We start from the raw sequence: 5,890 nt of genomic DNA, 5'->3' as shown, positions 1-5,890 counted from the left end.
CGTTAAAGTGGGTGTCATTCAAGAGTTGTGGTTCAAAACATCCGGCATCATTTCTCTTGAATGAAAATGCTTACTGTAGCTTTCTCCACTGACATTTGGCCCACCACTGTTCCTGCCCCCTGCATCATCTCACAGCGCTGAAGGTCTCACCAGAGTGGCAACGGAGCGATTAGTGATTAAGTTGGAAGGTCAGGTGGAATTGATTCTTTTCCCAGTGGTACTTCCTTGCAGCACTTAGACAGGGAGCCAAGAGCCAATTTGTTTTGGGAGCACAGGATTACTATTGAGACTCCCCCTTTTCCCTGCATTTCCCATATCGCCCTCTCTGGGTTTTCATCTGCTCTTTTTGACCCCGTGGAGCTGCCCGATTGGACACGTCCAGCTGCCRGCTGAAAGTCAGATGAGCAATGGTCGCATAGTGGGAGATCGAGGCAAGACCCATGGAGATTGRCTTAATTTAGGTCAATTACTGCWTGAGATGGCACACCATAACCCGGAATGATCTCCTCTAATGGTTCATTAGTGCATTAATCATCCCTTTTAACTAATAAGAGGCTACAAACAAAAATGATTTGCCTCTGGTGTGGAAGGCTTTCTCGCTTTGTGGACCACGCAGGAAAACTGTTGATGAATTTGTGACAGAAAAAAAAAAAAAACGCTCCATTGTTTCTGTGTGTTTTATTCTCGGATGTGTGGTCTCTGTGCGGTATTCTAGACAGGAAACAAAGGCAGGCGTCATGCATTTCATGTCATGTTGACAATATTTGAGCAGCGTGAGTCTCCGTTTGACAACTTGTTCTTTTATCTTAATGCCTCATCAAGCATTGACAACAAGCTGTAATTGTGGACAGAGCGTTGTGTTTTGATAAAGCTGACTGACAAAGCTGACAGCCCTCACAGTGGCCGTCAGTCATGAAGCAGCTGACGTTGTTGATGKGTTTTTATCAGGCTGAGCTGATTTAAAAAAAAAAAACTCAAATCAAATAAACCCACATTCTTATGCAGAAGTGTGAAGGAGTATATTTTAATCACGTGAAAAACACCAGCACAAGCAAATTAGAAAGACAGACTAAACTCAAACAGATTAAAGTTATAGTGCCTTAAAACATGTTAATTTCTCTTAAACACTAAAATATTTTTTTCAATGGATTTTATTGAGTTTGCACGAGAAAGACTAACAAAAAGCTGCATGAACTAGAAAGAAAATTAAACATTTTCCAAATTTCTAAGTCAGGTGTGCATATGCACTCAATCTGATACCCTAAAAATAAATTCTAGACCAACAAATTACCTTCACAATTCAAATAGTTAGCAAATAGAGTTATTAGCAAATAGTATCAAAATGGCTGTTTCATCAAGATGCACAGGTTTGTTGGGGAACATTAACGCGTAAAAGGTGTCGTAAACACCACAGTTTAATAAGTGAAGCAGAGGGAGGTCGATGGTTACTCTGGAGGAGCTGCAGAGATTCAGAGCTGTTTGTCAATCTTAAAGTCTGAAAGAAGAAAGCCAAGAAAAAGAAATACAAATATGTTGAAAACTGAACTTTTTAGCCCACAAGCACAATATGTGTCCAAGGAAAATGACCATTACGAATTAATACAGAAGCTGATAGCAGAATCATAGTCAGGGACACTTTTCTAAAGAGGGAAGCTGATCAGAGTCAGTGAGGATATGGATGGAGCTGAAAACAGACGACTTGAAAATKAGTTAGTGGTTCACCTTGCAGCACCACACCAGCCTTAAACATAAATCACATTCATGTTTCAGAAAAACCCCGTCAAAGTTAAGACCTCAATCAAAATCTGGGTCTGTCCATCTGTTCAGCCTTCCTATTATCTCCAGTTTTCTGGAACAAACACCGAGTGCCTTTAAATCTAAACACCCACCTGTTAAGAGTTGCTTTTGAAACATAATCAATGAAATATTCATCAGCAATATGATGTGTAACGGGGCTGCGCAGTGGCGCAGTTGGTAGAGCTGTTGCCTTGCAGCAAGAAGGTTYTGGGTTTGATTCCTGGCCCCGGTCTTTCTGCATGGAGTTTGCATGTTCTCCCTGTGCATGCGTGGGTTTATTTCCGGGTACTCCGGTTTCCTCCCACAGTCCAAAAACATGACTGTCAGGTTAATTGGCCTCTCCAAATTGCCCCTAGGTGTGAGAGTGTGTGTGCATGGTTGTTTGTCCTGTGTGTCTCTGTGTTGCCCTGCGACAGACTGGCGACCTKTMCAGGGTGACCCCACCTCTCGCCAGGAACGCTAGCTGGAGACAGGCACCAGCACCCCTCCCGACCCCACTGAGGGACAAGGGTGAAAGAAAATGGATGGATGATGTGTAACGATGGCAAAATGTAAAGTTTCAGTTGCTGACTGTGTGTTTTATGACTTTTTATTTTTGTGTTTTGTGATGTTAAGCACTTTGAAATGCCTTGTTGCTGAAAGGTGCTATACAAATAAAAATGCATTTGATTTGATAGRCCTCCAAACTTGTAGCTGTATTTATGGCTCACAAGGGCTTCATAGAAGTGCATGCCACACTTTTCATATTTTCCTCTGGAAAATRAAAACCATTTATAATTTTGTCAAAGAAATGTATTTCATCGCACACACTGATGTTTATAATTATAACGYGACAAAATGTGAAATAGTTCAACAAGTACCAATACTTTTTAAGGCACTGTTTACACATTTATCTCTGAATGTGTCCATAGAGATATTATTTATCTTTCCACCTATGACTCTATGTCTGATGTGTGTAGAGCAACCACAGGGGCTCGAATTGGTGTGCCATGCAGCTAGAACTGAGTTTGTTATTCCACCCCTTCATGGGAGGTAAATGGGAGGCACTCTGAGAAATGGGTGTAAAACGTACTATCGCTAAGCGCCTCTCCACACATCCCATGGGAAATCCAGTCACTGAACTCTCCCTCACCTTGCGTGGTTACAGCGGTCCACAGAATATATGAAATTGGCATGGCAGTGTGGTTGGGTCTGGCTTGTTTGGCCCTGTGTAGGCAAGGCAACAAATCCAGTTGTGACGTACATGGCTCCTGTGTGGAATGATAATGCTGCTGTTACGATTTTGAGGGAATGTCTTCATAAATGTCTGCTCTCACGGGAGGAAGACAGCAGACACTGGGGCCGCTGCGCGTATGGGCTCTTTTAGCCATGAATAAATTCATGGCCACTCTTGTATGCCTCTGCAGCCACTGTTTGCTCATCTCGCATGCTGGAGGTTCTTCGGCCCGTCCCATGAGATGAAAGTTTGTAAACATGAATAATAATTAGGTACAGGTCGACAGGCAGGTAATCTGCATGTGGGTTCCAGAGGCGCACTTGCCTGGTGTGCAGCCTGTTGGGTGGMCTTTCATTAGCATTTTGTTTGCAGTGAGACACAGGTAACGTTTTATCTCTTAGCCAGTCAAGCAGAGTMGATGATTGCTTTTAAAGGAGTTTAGACCTTGTRTAAATACTGGAAGTGTTTGGAGAGACTCATTGACTTTTGGGGATGCTTTACTCTTGATTAGACATTTGCTGCTACCTCACCAGAGCTTAAATAGGGAAAAAACAAATAAGTAATTCAATAAGATGCCTACATATACAGGTAGTCACCGCAGCTGAGTTTGTACTCCAACATTTTAAGAAAATAGCAAAGCTATATCATTTCATCCAAATATCCAACTTTATMRGATTGTTATGAATAGCCTACAAAAATGGCRCATGCTGCAGGCTTGKGATGGTGAAGCCCTAACATTTATGGTCATACTGAGTTATTGTTATATAACGATGCACCAATCCACTTTTTTCTCTCCCGATGCTGATGCAGATATCGGTATCTGTGCCGATACAGTTTTTCTGTGTCAGCCGATATCGATGTGATACAGAAAAAGAGCTGAATTGACTTTAAACACTTCCTTTTTAAAAACACAGCCATAAATGTGTTGAATTAAAATGTATTTGATAACTCTGAACAAATACAGCTCAATTTTTTTACACCAACATCTCCACAAGATTGGTCAAACATGTAGAAACCTCTGAATTAGACTGAATAGATTTGCCTTTCTGGATTGGGCATTTTGTCACCGATACCCGATTTGGAATTTTTTTCAATATTGCAATATTAAAATTGGATCAAAGCATGTCATTACACAATTGCCGTAATTAGCTTTACTCTATTACTATTATGGTAAGGTTTGATCTTGATTTGACTTTGGAGCAGGAAAAGAAATAGAACCTTTTGTTATTCTGCAGCTACATCTTCTCCTGGCAATAACAAGACCCTGACAGCAAACAAATCTTTGACAAGTCCCCCTCGTTGCCTGGCCCCCTTTTATAGATAGACTTAATACTTTAATCCGGATTGGGTGACAGACTCATCCTCAGTCAATAGGGTAAAGAGAATCAAATGCACGAGATGTGTGCACTTGTCCAAAGGCTGGTTAAACATACATGCTCTGAATCTTAATCTGAAGCTCACCTTTGATSKAGRATATTGAAGAGAAATTGATATATAACACTTTATTGCACTTTGCTGCAAAGAAACTGCCTTTACATTTTTGCATATTCATACAAAGAGCAAACCTTAATAGACTAATTAACCAAGAAGTGCACCGATAATTCATTTTTCATTTTGACTGGATCTAACTAGTGTCCAGCTAGTCTATAACTAAAGCATCTGATCTTTGGTTTATCAGTGAACGCATCACATGTAAGCACTAAGAACAGAACTCAAAGTTTGCCATTTTCATTGTTATTGGAGATKTTTGAAATGAAGCAGCAACAAGCACAAATATTTATTGGGTTGTTTCRAAGAAAATTTCATCTCTGYTGCCAATATTGTGGCTTAGTAGCTATTTTAAGGAAGTATTTAAAACCCTCCACCAACTCCTTGTCCAAAAAAAGATTCTGGCTAAAAGAAAATATCAACTCTTTCTTGTGATATTGACATGGAAGCACGTATTTTTCATGCTTTTATCCCAAAGTACTCATAGATGACCCAGTCCACCTACAGGAGTTCCTCCCAGYTCCAGTCAGGTTAAAGTACAGATCCTCATTATTTAGGAAAAAACTCAAAGACTGTGATTTAATTATGCTAGTTCCCTGAAGTACTAAATAKGCAAAATACATTTTAAATGTTTGTGCTGCAATAAAGTCAGTATTATTGTTTTTAAAAGGGTAAAACWGTTTRATATAATAAGGACTATAATGCATACATGGTTTAACTTGGCATTGCCTTTTCTAGCAATAGAAAAATGTAATAGCAAAAACTGCAGAAAAAATAATTCGATGCTGTTCTAATATCTTCTTCTGTTATGATCTTTAAAAAGACGTTGAGACCAGCTAAATTCTGTCAAAGCTCGACAAAGTCCAGATATTGGAAATTCAGCTTGCTCTTTATTACACTGTTCTCTCCAACGTTRTAGCTTCTTTCAATTTAACCTGCCAGATATTTAGAAGTGAGCAACGACTTGTGTTTTGTACTTTTTTGCTTTATGYTTGTGGTATCTCCTGGCTGTCAGYRGTGATCCATGCACGGTCACATTTCACAGCTTTAAGCCGGAGTGTGTGAGAGGATGTGCTGGTATAACTATGAGCCCTGCAGCTCCCAGTCTGTCTTTGTTAGACCAGCATGTCCTATCTCGCCTGCCTTGGCTAAAACAGATWACCACCATCCTCACCACCATATGCAGCCACAGCTAATAAAACAATTGTCACGCACTTTGTAAATGTCACAAGCGGCACATTAATTCTGCCACTAGTGTGTGGGGATGGTAGCACTGTCCCTCCCCATAAGGAAATATGCTGCAGCTGCTTTAACTGATGTCGATTTCAGAGTTTCTCACGTAGACTGTGCTAAATATTGAGGTTGATAATGGACAGTGTGCACATTGTG

The sequence above is a fragment of the Poecilia reticulata genome, linkage group LG7, assembly GCF_000633615.1.
Source record: "Poecilia reticulata strain Guanapo linkage group LG7, Guppy_female_1.0+MT, whole genome shotgun sequence".
NCBI lineage: Eukaryota > Metazoa > Chordata > Actinopteri > Cyprinodontiformes > Poeciliidae > Poecilia > Poecilia reticulata.
Note: the sequence above shows the minus strand (reverse complement) of the source record.